At 45.6% G+C, this 17,708-nt stretch overlaps 1 long non-coding RNA gene across 2 annotated transcripts in view; it reads left to right on the top strand.

Annotated features, from left to right (window-relative positions):
* The first annotated feature begins 3,994 nt into the window (after positions 1 to 3,994).
* The window catches only part of LOC129405572 (uncharacterized), a 47,889-nt gene continuing 34,175 nt past the window's right edge, over positions 3,995 to 17,708 (top strand). For both annotated transcript variants that reach the window (XR_008630668.1, XR_008630667.1), the window contains exons 1-2: positions 3,995 to 4,102; positions 4,531 to 4,669. This is a non-coding gene — a long non-coding RNA (uncharacterized LOC129405572). The remainder of the gene's footprint in view (positions 4,103 to 4,530; positions 4,670 to 17,708) is intronic.

Here is a 17,708-nt window from a genome sequence, read left to right as displayed (position 1 = left end):
AAAGGTGGAATCTCAGAAAAGAAAGGTGGAAGATGGACCTGGAGGACTGGAGAGATAACTTAATGGGCTGCAATGCATAGTTTGCATATATAATACACACAAACACACACACACATACACTAAGGGAACCTTGAAGGATTAATAGGAGTTTTGCAACTTGAATGAGGATAGTAAGAAGTTATTCAGACCAATAGGATGACAAACCAGAGCAGGCAAGGAAGCACATGTGCAGGTTCAGGGAAAGGTTTAGCTAGTGTGTGTGTAAGATTTCTCTCTCTCTCTCATATATATATGTACACATATATATGAGAATTAATAGCAAAGTAAAAATGAGACAGGATACATCACAATGATTCACTAATTCATTCATTCAACCAATACTGATTAAATATTAACTACATAACAATCACTATACCAAAGTGATAAATGAATGATGATGATGATGATGATGATGATGATGATGATGATGACAATGACTATTTTGGTGGTGTCTGGGATTGAACCCAGGTCTCAGATAGACAAGACATGTGTTTTCACACATCCCCAGCCCAGGTACTGGGATTACAATGGAGGATGAACTAGAAATTCTTTTTCCATGTAAGTTGGAGTTTTTTTTTTAGTGTAGGGTTTGGTGGGAGTGGGGTGATAGGCAATAAATAGGTTTGTGTTAGCTTAAGCATATGAAATAAAAGATAATAGAAAGATTTCTAAAGGGATAACATTTAAGGTAGAAAGTGACTTGAGGAAAATTTCAGGCAAGGTGTGCAGGGGAAGCCTGTGGGAAGACCACCATTCAGTTAACCCTGAAGGATGATGGGGAACCCCACCACATGAAAGGCTGAGACAGGATAGATGTAGAAATTCTCAGCAGGAAAGAGCTCACTCAGTGGTTTCTCAGAGCAATTGTTTAGGGAACTTGAAGACTTGTGGGCAGGAAGCCAGGAGAAAGCGGCCCGAGACAAACTAAAGTTAGAGATAGGCAGGGGCCAGATCACGTAGGACTTTGAAACCACGACAAGGGATGGCTCTATCCCAACAACAGTGAGAAGTGGTTAGAAAAATGACATAACCCAATTTGTATTTGAAATCGTTCCTCAGGTTGCTGTGGAGAGAGGAGGACTGGAAAGGAAGCAGAAAGAGAAGCAGCGATATTAGTTAGGGAGCCTATATAAGAGATGAGAGGTGATAATGGTTGATAAAGTTGGGTCCATAGACTGGAAGGAAGATAGAACTAAACCATATTTTGGATGCAAAATGGTTAGGACTTCTGATGGTCTAATGTGGGTGAGTGAGGAGGGAGGTGACTGAGAAAATGTCTGATTTGAATAACTTGGGAAAGGGTAGTACTGATATGTGTGTGTGTGTGTGTGTGTGTGTGTGTGAGAGAGAGAGAGAGAGAGAGAGAGAGAGAGAGAGAGAGAGAGAGAGAAATTTTCACCACATATCTGAGAAGTTAATAAGACATCACATCTAATTGATGACGCATAAGTGTGGACTTCTGAAGAGAGGTGTGGACTGGTGATAACAATCTGAAAACAGCAGAGAAGGGACTGTGAAGAGCAGTACTGAGAGGTCAGGGAAGAGGAGACCATAGAACTGTCCATTAGAGGTGGTGACATGGAGGTTACTGGTGGTATGGACCATGCAGGTGCCATGATTGTGTTGGAAAAAGGTATATATATGTAGAGAGTTGAAGAGGTGGGGCATTGACAATCTTCGGGAAACAACTCTTTCATGCAGTGTTGGTTGGAAGATGAACTGAGAAATGGGCTACAGCTATAGGCATGGGGGGAATTCAGGGCAAGTGATGAGAAAATAAGAGTCTCAGGGTAAGAGCAAACCATATGAAGATGATATTTTGATGGAGAGTCAAAGATTGATAGATAAGGGACTTTAAAAAGGGTCCTATGGACCAGGCTTGATAACACTCCAAGGACAAATAGTAGATATTGATGATAGAACTAAGGTAGATAGAACTGAAGGAAAGGGGTGGGAGAGAGAGTTAAAATAGGGAGATTATTACAGAAAAAACAAGAGGAGAAAACCTTATTTCCATAGGTTAAGAAGGAATCAAAAGAGGATGAGTTAAGGAGCAGGTACACTGGGACAATGAGGGAGTTCTGAGTTTGGGACTTCTAATTTCCAAGTAAATCATCAGAGGAGGTCATAAAAGGAGTTTAATGTAGGGAAGGAGGTAGATAAAACTCTGAAGGCATAGTATTGTCTAGGGCAATGAGAAGGCAAGGCTCTCAAGAAGTTACACAGTATTAATTTTTCATTTGGATTTTTTGTCCATGAATTTTTTGGACTTATTCAGTGGTGCTCAGGGCATACTATTGGCTCTGTGCTCAGGGACCACTTTTTTTTTCTTTTTGGGTCACACCCAGTGTTGCACAGGGGTTACTCCTGGCTTGTGCACTCAGGAATTACTCCTGGTGGTGCTCAGGAGACCATATGGGATGCTGGGAATCAAATCCAGGTCGGCCACATGTGAGGCAAACACTTTACTGACTATACCGTCTCTCTGGCTTTGTGTCCATTATTTATTTATTTATTTATTTATTTATTTATTATTGAATCACCATGAGATACAGTTATAAAGCTTTCATGTTTGGGTTTCAGTCATACAACGATTGAACACCCATCCCTCCACTAGTGCACATTCTCCACCACAAATGTCCCCAGTATAACCCCTCCCCCTTTCCAACCCTCCTCCTGCCTCTATGGCAGTGTGTCCATGAATTTAAGGTGAAGTCACCTCGCCAGGTGGTGTCCTGTTCCCTAGAAACTTTAGCTGTTGTAGTGGTTGTAGTAAAGAGAGTGCTCAGCTAATCTTAAAGTTTTTGCCAGGTGTTTGTGACAGTGGAAAGAGATGCAAGATTGTTTGAAAGGGAGTCAGTATGCCAGGAAGGACAGTGGAATTTCATTTATGTGAGGAAGGAAGCAAAGCCAGGAGATGGACGTGTGGTGGGGTAAGATTTAGTGGTCAGGGTCAGAGAGGAGGAATGTGGGAGCTGTGGAGATGGGGGTGGGTGAAGATGCAAGAGAGTGAGTTGGACGCACCGGAAGCGGAAGTCAAAGAGCAGGATTCCAAGACAGAGGTTTCTGGAATGACCGGGTTGACGGCAGGCCTGGTGAGTGGATGGCTGTGGTGGGGTGGGGAAAGTGGTTGTTGGGGTGCAGGGCCTCAAATAGCTGAGAGGTCAAGTTGCTGGATGAGTTGCACAGACGCCAGGGGAATCTTAAGAATGTGTCTGGGAAGAGGGAGACACGAGCTAAGGTCTGTAGTGAAGAGAGGGTCATGACAAAGAGGAAGGTTGGTGGCCTCTGGAGAAAGAGGGCTCAGGAGTAGAATATGAACGTGCTCAGGCTGGCCTATCTCTGCTTCTGTGCAAATGAAGCTGTGCCAACACCGGGGAAGATGGCTGGGCTGGACCCATCCTTAGCCATGACACACTGCCCTTGTACAACTGAGTCAGATTGGCCCCAGTGCCCTTCTTGGTTGGCACAAACAATAAAGGAATCAGCTGGGTGCAGGAGCTATTTTCTGAAAGAGCACTGGTTTGAGAGCAAACCATTGAGAGCAAAGAGCAACCCCCCACACCCCAATGTCACAGACCCAGACACCGAGAGAGACCCAGGTAGGGGAGATGATGCCAACACACAGGAAGTTGGTGGCAGGATCTGAATGTAGCACTGACCGGCCATAGCACAATACAGCAGAAATTAAAAAAAAAATCGCTCTGGAATGGCAAATTCAAAGACATGTTGTCCCTCCAAGTTGCTTCTTTTCTGTGGGAGGTGACAGACTTCTTTCTAGTGATGGCGCCATTGTTCCAACCATTTCGGGAAACTCCTTCAGAGAAACGCTCTCCAGAGCCAGCTTCTGAGTCACCCGGGCAGCCCACTGCACTGCGGAGCTGAATTTAATGCCTGGGGTGGGAGCGGTCCTCCCTGGTTACTGGATCTGAGCAGCCAGGAGGCAGCCTGGAGACACAGACTCACTTCCCCATACGGCAGCACATACCTGCGTGGCACGCAGCATCTCCTTGGACCCATGAGGTTCCCCGGGAGGTGGCAGGGACTCTGATATCGTCGTCAGGTAGGTGGACTTTGTTTTGTTTTTTCATTTTTTATTTTATTTTATTTTATTTTTTGCTTTTTGGGTCACACCCGGCGATGCACAGGGGTTGCTCCTGGCTCTGCACTCAGGAATTACTCCTGGCGGTGCTCAGGGGACCATATGGGATGCTGGGAATCGAACCCGGGTCAGCCGCGTGCAAGGCAAACGCCCTACCTGCTGTGCTATCGCTCCAGCCCCCAGGTAGGTGGACTTTGAAGGTGCTATCTTCCAGGCCAGTGTGCCCAAGTTTCTTCCCTCTGACATCTTAGATGCCCACAGAACCTTTTCCTTATGCAGAAGGTGGACTTCATGGAAATGGTAGATCGTAGACTCTGGAGAACCAGGCTTCAGGAAAGAACCATATTGGACGAACCCAATTCTTATTGGGGCCTCTCTGTGTGCCCCAGGATTGCTTTGTCTGGGAGGCACCATCGACGTCCACCACCGCTGGCTCTGGCACCTGGATAAATTCTCTGCCCCTTCCTGATCCTGCCAACAAACTGGATTCCACACAGCTCCTGGGTGTGCTGGCTGTTCTCTTTCAAAGTAAGTACTGGCTTGTGTGTGGGTGGCAGAGCTTAGATGGCGTGTTGACATTGGTTGCAGAGGAGGCTGGGAAAAGTGGATTCCAGCTTTGAACTGGGGAGGCAGGACTCAGTTGTGGGGATAGTAGGCAAACACAGGGAGTTGGTGCAACCCCCTGTGGATACCCTCTTCCCCCATCAAACAAAGGCAAACTAAAGCCCAAGCAAATGAAAACCCAGGAGGGGCTGCAGCCTGGCCCAAGACGGCTGACAAGGGTGTGTGTTTCCTCGAGTTCTCAAGCCTAGAATTTGGGAGAGTGGCCCCGAGGAGCACAGCAGTGCTATGTCGGTGCCCTCTCCCTGTTAAACTTCCCGCCATCTGAGTGTGAACGCTGCTCAGGTGTTAGATATCATGCATAATGTTAGATATTTTGTATTAAAAGGTAGACTTCCCATTTGAGTGAAAGCTGTTAAAAGAGGAGCAGGAAGTGATTTATAACCAAGAAATGAGGCAAATGAGCAGTTCTCAAGGTGCTGTCCTGCTGGTGCACCCATGTTCAGGGTGTACGTTCTCTGTGGAATTGCTCTTTCTCCATGACCTGGAACCACTTCTCTCTAGTCTCCCTGATACACAGCAGCTCCCTGGGCATCTGCCAAGGGTTTGTCTCAGAAGTGGAGATTGAATATGCGTGGGTGGTGGGACTCTGTTGGATTATAGTTCTAAACATTTTAGGTTGAACACTGGCTCATCCTTTGTCCTCCTTCCTTTCTCCTCTTATGCTGCAGGGAGTTTACATTTATTGAGTAACACCCATCACAATGCTCCCGAAGCACTCCCATTTCCTCCGTACTCATCTTTTAGCTTCTGCTTTGTGCTCTGCTTCCCCTATCTGTTAATCACTCATTTCCCCTAATCAGACCCTGTGACTTGTGACGTCAGATTCTTCTGGGGACCCTGGATTTTGTATATGAAAGTGACATATTGCTTTTTTCTCTTTGCAGTTTACTTTAGAGCAATTTTGTATAGACACAGGAAGATGGTGGATGCTATGATCTTGTTACTTGAGAGTTAATTGACTTTGAATAATATTTACCCCTGGGTATCTGTTGTATTAACTTGACTTAAGCCTCAATTGCCCTTAGTTTCTAGCACCCCAAAAGGAGGGTCCCAATGAAGGGGTTGGGTGGACCCAGGGCAAGCTGTGAGCTACCCTGGTATCTAAAAGAGACAGACCAAGTATCATATAACCTATAACAAATTAAGAAACGGTCATGCAACAAACTCTATCATGCAAAAGAAAGTAATTAAATAAGGATCCTACTGGGACTAGGAAAGACCAACCTGACATGAAGATTGTGGGATGGGGTCAAAAGAAAGAGAGCCTGGAGCAAACACACAAAGATGTTCGACACTTGTCTTCATGTGAAGAGAAGAGTTATGACTGATGTTATAAGTAAAATTGAGTTGCTTAGCGCCACACAAGTATCCATCCCATTAGTGACCAAGGCTTAAGGGTGCAACCACCTTTCATAGGTCAGTAATTTTGGGATAAAGCATTCCATTACACATTGCTATTTTGCTTCAGGGAGAAAACGACATTTTACATAATCAGGATCATCAACACAACCAGAAACAAACCTGCCATAGGCCCCCAGCCTACTAACTCATAAACATCACCGTGAGACAGTTTGCCCCGGGGACCAGCATTCTATCCACCCCTTTGGCAAGTGTCTCCAATCTTTTGTAGAGATGGATTCACAAACTGGAATAGAAGGTTGACCACAGAGGTTGAATTAGTGGATATCACATCAATGTAAATGATATGCCTAAGACAAAAAAGGTCTTTGTAAGTGGTCAGAGGTGGTATGTATTGGGGGCTTGGCATGAATCTGAATCTGGGGGCAAAGAGAAAGACAGGGAGGCATTCCAATACAAACAGGATCAAGAGAGAATCCTAGAGAGAAATTAAAAGGTGTCCCTTTCTCATTCAGGATCTGAGGCATCTGGGAATCCCAAGGAGAACATAAAAGGAATTGCTAGTCCAAGCACGGGGTCCTGATATTGTTCAATCCACAACCTGTAAAAGAGTGGGGTGAGGAATGTAAATCCAGTAGACATGTTTTACTTCACTTACCACAAGACTTGCAGAATTGTCATTATGACCAGGAATAGATTTTCGGGGTAAAGAGAGCATAGGAGTTTCTAGGGACAGTTTCTCCTCTTCGGGTCCAATCCTTAATGTGATCCCATGATATGTTACAAGAGCTAGAGGTCTTTATCTGGCGGTGCCTTTTGTTCCTTCTGTTGCTCTGTAGGAATCGTGTCCTCTCTGGCAGTTTCTCTGTCACTGGCAATTCCTCCAGTTTCCTTATGACTTCCAGCCGAAACAGGTTTAGTGATGACTCAGGTTGGGATTTGGAGGGTTGTGGAGTCTCTGATGATCTGAGGGCCAAATCAGGTGGATGAATTCAACTCCTGATGAGACATAACGGGACCCAAAGTTTCTCAGTGGGGTTGTCATCTGTTGAAACAAAAGCTTAGCCTTTTCCTCGAAAAAGGAGTTTCCTTGCTATCCATTCTTTGTCATTTTTGACCAAAGTAGGAGAATTAATAATTTCCTGAGCCTGGGGCCAGAGCGATAGCACAGCGAGTAGAGCATTTGCCTTGCACGCGGCCGACCCGGGTTCGATCCCCGGCATCCCATATGGTCCCCCAAGCACCACTAGGAGTAGTTCCTGAGTGCAAAGCCAGGAGTAACCCCTGAGCATTGCTGGGTGTGACCCAAAAAGAAAAAAAAATTTCCTGAGCCTATGCACCATCTTGAAAATGCCTTTCAGTTGCTGTGTTGGGCTCTCCTTGGGGTAAATTTTAAAAGATTAAAGAAAATAATGCTAAGGACAAAGAGTTGAGTGGCGATATAACTCCTTTTTTGTTTTTATTAACTGTGTCTTGAGGGTTTTATGGGCATGCTCAACTATGCCTTGTCCCTCTGAGTGATTGTGCTCTATTTACCTGTCTCAATCCTTCCCTCCCAGTCCAAAGATCTTCTCACAGTATAATTTTACTCAAGGCCAGGTCACACATAATTGGCTTCCAGTGAACCTGACCAAAGAATGACAGCATTTCCCTGCTGAAGGACTCATGACTGAAGTCGTGACACAGCTGCTCCGGCATTCCTAATGATTTTCTGGGCTCTTGATTGAAGCTCTCCTGGGATTCATTGCTGTGACCACTACTGCTGCTGTTGCAGGAACAGCTCTTCAAACCTTGGTTCAGATGCATGATTTCATCAAAATGTGTCACAATGACTCTCCCCACCTCTGGAGAGTTCTGGCTACTGTCAATCATGATGTTCAACAATGATTGGACTATTTTACAACAAGCACTGCTCTGGATTCAAGGGCAGGTTGAAATCTTGGAACAACGGATTAGACTGTTTTGTACTGGGATAGCTCCTCTTTCTGTGTCACCACTCCATAGATATAATGGGTCCGCTTATACTTGGGACCAAATTCAATACCATCTGCAAGATCTGAAGGGAAATATGTCTCTAGATACTCTGACCCTTCAGAACTAGATCCTTCAAGTGTTTAAGGATAAACTCCCACAAGTTCAGTATGAAAACTTAGCCCAGCGTATTGCGAATGCACTAAAGGACCTAGACCTGAGGTCTGATGGTGAAGTATCACCCATGCTGTTGTCAGCACTGGTATGTCCTTACTTATCATGGCCATTTTATTGATTATAGGATCCTGTCTCTTTTGGGAAAGACTAGCCAATACTGAGGCCATGACCCATCAAACCTATTTCGATCTTTGGCGTTTTGCAAACAGAAAAGGGGGAGATGTTGGATTATAGTTCTACACATTATGAGTTTAACATTGGCTCATCTTTTTTCTTCCTCCTTTTCTCCTCTGCGAGGAGCTTAGGTTTGTTGAGTAACACCCATATCACAATGCTCCCGAAGCACTCCCATTTCCTCGGCACTCATCTTTAGCTTCTCCTTTATGCTCTGCTTCCCCTATCTGTTAATTGCTCATTTCCCCTAATCAGACCCTGTGACTTGTACTGTCAGATTCTTCTGGGGACCCTGAATTTTGTATATGCAAGTGAAATGTTGCTTTTCTCTTTCCTTTATTTTCTTTATGGTTTATGTTAGAGCAATGTCATTTTTGTGCAAAAGAGAAAGGAAGATGGTGGATGCTATGATCCTGTTACTTGAGAGTTCATTGACTTTGAATAATATTTACCTCTGGGTATCTCTCATATTAACTTGACTTACGCCTCAATTGCCCTTAGTTGCTAGCACCCCAAAAGGAGAGTTCCAATGAAGGGATTGGATAGACCCAGGGCAAGCTGTGAGCTACCCTGGCGTTGAAAAGGGAGAGATCAAGCACCATATGACTTATAATAAGATAAGAACACGATCATGCAATAAATTATCATGACCTAAAAGGAAGAAACTGAATAAGGACCCTACTGTGGCTAGGAAAGACTAACCTGGCCTGAGGACTGTGGTCTGGGATATTTAGCGAGATGTCCTCAGGAGAGCCATCCTTTTAGCTTACTATATCTCTTATTGTGTTCATACAAAATAGCTAAAGATGTTGTTAAGAAATAAATTTAAGACAACTGTTTAAGTGGATTTGGACTAAGGAGGGAAAAATATGTTCCTAGATGGTATTCTGCCCTTGGGTGGATCTCTGAGCAAGATGCTATTTTGTCCTAAAAGCTTCCCTGAAAGGAAGGACTTATATATGTTGCTTATGCCACCTCACCTATGTGTAATTGGTACCCCTAACTCTGGGGGATAGTCTCAATTACTAGGGAGTGAGGCTGGGATGAGAGGAGTGTGAGCCTGAAGATGGAGATTGGAATAAATGTTGGCTGATCACCAACCAGCCTGGCCTTCTTCCCTCCTTCCTTCATGTGCCTGTCTGTGGTGGCCAGCTGGGCTCTGAACAACTGAACTCACGTGGTGAGAGCCACGTGAACATACAGGGCTTGAACTTGGGCCTGGAGACTGAGAGGTTCAGAGATGGGTAAGATCCATGTGCAGGAATCCTTGTTAGGGACACAGACCCTCACCAAACAGTGTCAGTGGGGCTCTTGGAAGAAAGTGGGGGTAGGATCTGGGAAGCTTTAGTCTGGGAATCCTGTCCTGGGCCTTATGAATTGTCTTCCCCATCTGAAAAAGTGGGAACAAGGAGACTTTGTGGGGTGGAGATGCAGCTCAGTGGCAGAATGCTTGTCTTGCATACCAATTTGAGGACCTGGATTCAGCCGCAACCACGGCATGGTCCCTGGGTACTGGAGGGATTGACGCCTGAACACCAATCTGGGAATAACCCCTGAGCAGCCCCTGAGCATTGCACCACCAGGTGTAGCCTCAAAAACAGAAACAAAAGCAGCAACAAAAAGCAGCAAGCCTCAGCAAGGAGGGAGAAGTAGAAAGAAGGAGGTGGAATAGCCATGCTACTCCCAGCAGGCAGAGCTCTCTCTTCCTCCGAAGGGCTATGACAGTGATAGATGCAGGCTGGGTTCCTAGTGATGACATGGAGTTCTTGGGGCCAAGTGTGAGAAAGACACCTTTAGGATGCAGCAAGATTAAAGCCCGTTAAGTCTCTATGGGAAGCAATATGGAGAAACCTCCAAAAAGTATAAATAGAACCCCCAGTGATACACTTGTTTGTTTGCTTGTTTTTGGGGGCACACTCAGCAATGCTCAGGGGTTACTCCTGGCTCTTCACTCAGGAATTATTCCTGGCAGTGCTTGAGGGACCACATGAGATGTCGGGGATTGAACCCAGAGTGGCCGCGTGTGCTAGGCAAATGTCCTACCCACTGTACTATAGGTCCAGCCCTCCAATTATACACTTTCTTTTTCTTTTTGGGTCACACCTGGCTATGCACAGGGGTTACTCCTGGCTCATATGCTCAGGAATTACTCCTGAAGGTGCTTAGAGGACCATATGGGATGCTGGGAATTGAACCCGGGTTGGCCGCGTGCAAGGCAAATGCCCTACCTGCTGTACTATTGCTCCAGCCCCATCAATGATACACTTTTGAGTATACCTTATCCTCAAGATATAAAAACAATGGAAAGAATATATGCACACCTATGTTCATCATTACACTTAGTACAGTAGCCAAGATATGGAAACAGCACAAATATCCAACTGTAGATGAATACACCTTAATCCATTTATACACACACACACACACACACACACACACACACACACTCACACACACAGTGGAATACTATGCAGCTCAAACAATGAACAAAAGCATGCAATTGGCAGGAACATGAATGGAACTAGAGGATATCATGCTCAGTGAAGTCGGAAGGGATACAGATACAGCAAGATCTCTCTCATATGCAGGGCTTAAAGGTGACACGGCAAGGTAGCAACAAAAGTCAAAGGCAACAACATAATGGGAGACCTGATCCACATAATTGGGATGGGCTTTGAGAGGGAGGGGTTTCAAGGTCCTTTGGGGAAGGACATGGGTACACTGCTGATATGGGTGTGTTGTTTGAATCATGTGCATGAGAAACCATCAGTAATATCATAAGTCACAGATTCTCAATTCAGTGACAGTGACAGTCACTGTCATCCTGTTGCTTATAAATTTGCTTGAGCGAGCATCAGTAATGTCTTCATTGTAAGACTTGTTGTTACTGTTTTTGGCATATTGAATACATCACATGTACCTTGCCAGGCTCTGCCATGTGGGAGAGATACTTTCAGTAGCTTGTCGGGCTCTCCGAGAAGGGCGGAGGAATTGAACCCAAGTTGGCTGCATGCAAGGCAAACACACTACCTATACCTATTGTACTATCGCTCCAGCCCGATTCTCAATACAAATAATAATAGCAACAACAAAAAAAGGGTTAGAGTTACAGTGTGCTTTGGGATTGGTGTGTGAACATCTGTTGGGAATGTGTTGAGATCCAGGAATTCAGCCCTGAGCATGGTGGTGATTGAATTCTGCAACTTTTTGGTTGCTGGGCTCTATTGGGGTGGGTGGGAAGACTCACCCATCCCCTTCCAGGTTGTCTCCGGTGAGATAGCCTGGCGAAGGGTCTGGAGGAATCTTTGTGGTGTGTTGCTCTTGTTGCTCTCTTCCACGAGGTTTATTTCTGAATCTCTGGATCCATGGCAGTTAATGAGCTTAAATGGCTCTAGAGGCAGGTTGTGGGTGTAACTACCAGGCTACCAGAAGCACAGGGAGATGGGGGGGGGGGAGGTCGCCCATTCCTGACTCTGTGCAAGCCTGGAGATTACCTAGGTTTTCAGAAGATGGCTGGACAATTTCTTGTGTCCCACATGGCTTGGGAATACACAGAGCTTCCTTAATTTTTTGTTTCAATTTAACATTGCATCATAACATTATGTAAGTTTCAGGTGTGTAGCATTGTCGATCAGCATTAGTTTCACTGCTGAAGGTTCAGCTCTCTCCACCAGACAGTCGACCCCATTAGTTGATTCCCCTCCCTCCCCCACTGCCTTATGGTAATCACTAATTTGGTCATATCATCTAACAGTTATCTTTGATTTATTTTGCCCATCTGTTGGTTTTCTCTATATGCCACATATGAATGAAATCATCTGCTGTTTGTCTTTTGGGGAGCGCTTAATGCCACTACTCTATGAAATAAGAACCATAACACTACCGTTCTTGAGTCTCCTTGAATACATTTCAGTTCTTGAGTACACATATGCCACTCTCCACGTAATGTTAGATATTTTTCACTGAGCATCCAGATCTTTTCAATAGTGCTGCCAAAGTAAATATTATCATCTCATTTGGCAAAAGTCACTGTTACTGTCATCCCGTTGCTCATTGGTTTGCTTGAGCGGGCACCAGTAACGACTCCATTGTGAGACTTGTTGTTACTGTTTTTGGCATATCAAATACGCCATGGGTAGCTTGTCAGGCTCTTCTGTGCGGGTGGAATACTCTCGGTAGCTTGATGGGCTCTCTGAGAGGGGCGGGGGAATCAAACCCAAGTCAGCCGTGTGCAAGGCAAACACCCTACCTGCTGTGCTATCGCTCCAGCCTATTTGGCAAAAGAGGAAGCTGAAACTCAGAAAAATTAGGCACTTTGCTCAAGTCAATGTCACAGCTTCCAGCCATATCAGTATTCAAAATAAGGCCAATTTGGAAAATCAGGACTGGTTTCACCAGGCCTGCTCCTGAGTCCTATGGATTCTTTTCTCATGGCCACAGAAGCTCTCTGTGTAGCTCTCTCTCAATCTTCATAGAGCCCCCCCTCTCTCCTGATCCAGACTGTCCCCATCTTTCATCTCTCCACCTATCTATTTAACAGATGGCCTGTATTTACTCAGTCTCTCTGAATCTCCTGCCTTCCTGTTCCAAGTCTCAGGGCAGTAACATGTATCCCCACTTTGGGGTGGGAAGGCTGAAATGTGATGGAGAGTTGTCATCAAAGACATCGTAGAGGGAAGGTGTCTCATTTGCCAGCTCTATCCTGGGCAGACCCAAAACAGGTCCCAGGAGAAGGAAGTTTTGGGAGCAGACTCCAGGGGCAAGAGAAATTCCTCCAACTCAGTCAGTCCTGCTCCTGCAGAGCTTTTCCGTCACTCAACAGTGCTGGAAATCTCTTCATCATTCAGTGTGTGGTGTGATGAAATGAGCACCTGACTGAGAGCTAAGGCCAGCAGGAGCTCCCAGCTCTGCCCTCATGGGGGCAAGGGGGTCTTGGGTGATTAGATAATGCCTGGGAGCCTCATTTGTCCTGGAGTCGACCGGGTTGGGGATGATGATTGTTTTGGCTCACGGGGGGTGGTGAGAATAACACAAGAGGCCTGTAAGATTCCAGAATCTTCTCTGGTTTCTTCGTTAAAGATTCCTTCCCTGGGGCAGAAATGCACTGAACTCCACTGACATTTTGGGACAATGACCCCCAAATTGCTTGTAAGATGATTTGGCAATGTCGGGAAAGATGTAGGGATGGAGTAAGTTGGTGGAGGAATAGAATAAAGAAAGAGGCTGGGGAAGGAGCTGCATGGTGGAGCATATGTCAGGCTGTGGGCTGACCCCTGGCACTGGAGAAGAAAGAAAACCAAGCCAAAAAACAAAGAAAGGGCTTACTAGAGGCAAAGTTCAGCGACTTCATAAGTTATTCAGGATCTAGACAAGGTCTGATCAGTCTGCTCTAGACCAGGTCAGAGGAGCCTCTTGAACATACCCAATATCCATAAAAGGTTGATGAAATCCTCATCAAGTCATGAGTATGTTCTGGGCTCCAAATGCAACTTTTTCTTAAAAGGTTGAAACTCTTTCTTGTGCAGGAGATGACTTTATCTGGCTTTCTCTGGGGTTGGGTAGCAGCTCACAGAAGGCTCCTGGCAGGAAGCAGTCCTGTGGCTCTTGGCCAGGCTGATGGAGACCTCTGACCTTCTCTTTGGCCCTCAGGAATTTCTGCTTCCTTGGGAAGCGGAAGGTGGCAGGGAGGAGCGATTGGAACTTTCCGGAAAACACTGGCAGTTAGGGAAGCAAAGTGACTGAGAGACCTTCAGGAGCTCCTTGGCACTCTTTGTTGTTCCCTTTGTTTCAGTTGTTAATTTGTGACCCTGAGTTCTTTTTTTTTTTCTTTTTGGGTCACACCCAGCAATGCACAGGGGTTCCTCCTGGCTCTACACTCAGGAATGACCCCTGGTGGTGCTCAGGGACCATATGGGATGCTGGGAATCGAACCCAGGTCAGCCGCATGCAAGGCAAACGCCCTAACCGCTGTGCTATCGCTCTAGCACCGTGACTGTGAGTTCTTGAGGACATTTCAATCATGGTGTGATAAAGTGTGTTGGGTCTCATTGTTCTCCATTCTGTACTGTGTGATAAAGGTGCAGAAAGGGGAAGTGAATTTACCAAGGTCAACTGCCCAGTTGAACTTACCAAGATCAACTGCCCCTTTAGCTCACTCCCTCCTTGCTCTATGGCACTATTTTGGAATCAACTTATTCTGGAGCTGGATGGGTTGGTTCCAGAGCTAGAAAGAGTAATAGTCACCACAAAACACCACCATAAGACACAAAAGTTACCTGCATTTCGTTGCAGCATTCTTTACTCAGAACGCTAAGAAATGGAAAAAAGTTTAGTCCCACCCCAGGGACAATGAGATAGAGATGTGATTATAGATACACTGTGCAATGTGATACAGCCACAAAAGTTAAGAAACCTTGTCATTTTTAGTAAAGTGGGAGGAAACAACTTTAGTCCCTGCCCACAGACGAGAAGATTATAGATACACAACAGGGCAGAGAAGATTATAGATATACTATGCATTGTGATACAGTCCCCAGAAGCTAAACACCTTGTATTTCCAGCAATATGGAAGACCTGGCGGGGAGGGGGCGGATTATGCAAAGTAAAATCAGCCAGAAGGAGAAAAGCAAATATTGTATGATTTCACCTAGGGGTGCCATATAAGGAAACAAAGGAGATGAGCAAATCAAACAAAATGAAAAGAAGCCAGTAGATACTGACAATAAAAATGAGGTGGTCAGAGGGAAGGAGGATGGTGGGAAGTGCTGAGGGGAAGGGTAGGGATGGTTGAAGGTATGAATTTAAAAAATATTTAAAAATTAACAGCAAGGGCAATCGTTCAAATTAATGGAGCACTTTCTAGGCCAGAGAATCCCTTACATCTAAGCTAGAGTACTGTATAGACTTTTGTCTCATTGATCCAGGTGCTATTGGAATGAGACCCATTTAATATAATTAATAAATAAATTAATTGGCTCCCTCTGGGAGAAGCTGGCAAGCTATAGAGAGTTTTCTGCCCACATGGGAGAGCCTCACAAACTCCCCATGGTGTATTCATATGCCAAAACCAGTAACAATAATGGGTCTCATTCCCCTGACCCTGAAAGAGCCTCCAATGCAGCATCGTTGGGAAGGACGAGTAAAGAGAGGCTTCAAAAATCTCAGGGCTAGGATGAATGGAGACGTTATTGAGACTGCTTGAGAAATTTGATGATCAACGGGATGATGATGGTGATGATGAAATTAATTGAAGCACTGTGAGATACAGAGTTATAAAGCTGTTCATTGTTGGATTTCAGTCATGCAGTGTTCCAACACCCATCCCTCCACCAGTGTCTATTTCCCATCACCAGTGTCCCCAGTTTCCCTCCTGCCACCTTCCCTCAGCCTGTCTCTATGGCTGGCACCTTCTCTCTCTCTCTTTCTCTTTCTCTCTCTCTCTCTCTCTCTCTCTCTTCTTTTGGATATTATGATTTGCAACACAGGTACTGAGACGTTATCATGTTTGTTCCTTTAACTACTTTCAGCATGCAGTTCTTATCCAGAGTAATCATTTCCAGCTATCTTCATCATAGTGGACCCTTCTCTATCCTAAGTTTCTTCTCCCCCAGCACTTGGGGAAGGCTTCCAATTGTGGACCTATTCTCCTGGCCCTTGTTTCTACTATCCTTGGGTATTAGTCTAATATTATATTTATATCCCATAATTGAGTCCGGTCTTTCTATGACGAGACCCATTTTATAGAGGAGAGAACTGAGGCTCAAAAGGGGAGAGTAATGTGCCACGCATGATGGTACACCCCAGGCTGTGATTTAACCTGGGTGTATGGTCTGCAAGGGCCTGAGGACTTCTCCACTGTCACCTGTTCCTGCTGGTGGCTTCTTCCAGGTTTTACTTGTCCCTGACTTCAGCAAGACTTGGCGTGAAGAGGTCAAAGAGCTCTGCAAGAGATTTAAGTGTAAATAGGATGAAATTTATTTTTCATGTTTTACGTCTCTTCTGGGGTCTTGGTGCTGAAATGACATAAAAACACTTTGAACTGATTCTGTCAAGCTTCATTTTCCTGAGTCAGGAAAATGTTTAGTGAGGCCTTTCACTCGTTTGTCTCTGTAAGAACTAGCCAATGCTTCCTGCAGATAAAAATTGATGGGGGCTGGAGTGTTGGTACAGTAGAGTCGGTAGAGTGTTTGCCTTGCATGCAGCCAGCCTGGGTTTGATTTCTGGCAACCTGTATGATCCCCCGAGCCTGCTAAGAGTGATCCCTGAGTGCAGACCCAGGAGTGAGCCCCGAGCAGTGCTGAGTGTGGTCCCCAAACCAAACTGAAATAAAAAAACCAAAACCAAAAGCTTAGCGAGGTAGCCTAGCTCAGAGTTCTCATTCAGCCAGCAGGCTGATGCCACATGTGCTAAATACACACAGGCCTGACATTCTAGCCTCCACTGCCCTGGAATCCTGGCCGTTCTGTCCGGGTGGGAACTGGATTCTGGATGAAATGGAGCAACAGACTGACTTCCCAAGGCCAATGCTCTGCAGTGAAGAAGAGCATTAGGGACTCGTCCAAAGAAGAGTTGGATCCCTTTTAGGGCCCTAATATGATAAATGACCCCCTAGGTGATGGATAAATAATTATGAGGAGGACCACATTTTCGTTCTACTCCAAGTGATGGGGCAACTCTGAAGCAGTGGACCAGGGTTTGGGTGTGGGTGGGCTTTTACTTGGTTTTGCTCTGAAGCACAGAGTACAGAGCCAGCCAGAGGTCAGCAAGAAAGACACAGGGACGTGAGATGGAAAGGAACCAAAGATCTTGGGCCAGTGGGGCCACTGGGAGTTGATGCTAAGCCACCAAAGACTCCAGTGCTCAGGACTATTGGGGCTTTCAGGCAGCTTCTCTCTGCACGGTAACCAATGTTTGAGCTTGGGTATCAAAAAGTTCAACAAATAATGTGAGTATCCCCCACCCCCACCTCTTCTCCATGACTCCAATTCTGGATCTCCTATGATTGCTGAGGAGAATGCGATGGCCCAAAGAGAGAGGGGCCTTCTCTCGTTCAACTATGCTCCTTTGGGAAATAGTGCAAGGACTTGGGGTCCCTTCTCTCACCCGAGGACAGTCCCCGGGGCCTGGTCTCTGAGCTGGGATTCATCAGGGCCCACATACAACTGCTCTGGGTCATTCTGAGCAGAATGAATGATGGAGGTGGGGGTACAGGGGTGTGGGGCACCCGCTCTTCTCTGCCTTTGTCACTTCTGTCACCAGTATT

This window comes from Sorex araneus, chromosome 6 (assembly GCF_027595985.1).
Source record: "Sorex araneus isolate mSorAra2 chromosome 6, mSorAra2.pri, whole genome shotgun sequence".
Taxonomy (NCBI): Eukaryota; Metazoa; Chordata; class Mammalia; order Eulipotyphla; family Soricidae; genus Sorex; species Sorex araneus.
The sequence above is the reverse complement of the archived record's forward strand: the minus strand, read 5'-3'. Positions and strand labels throughout refer to the sequence as shown.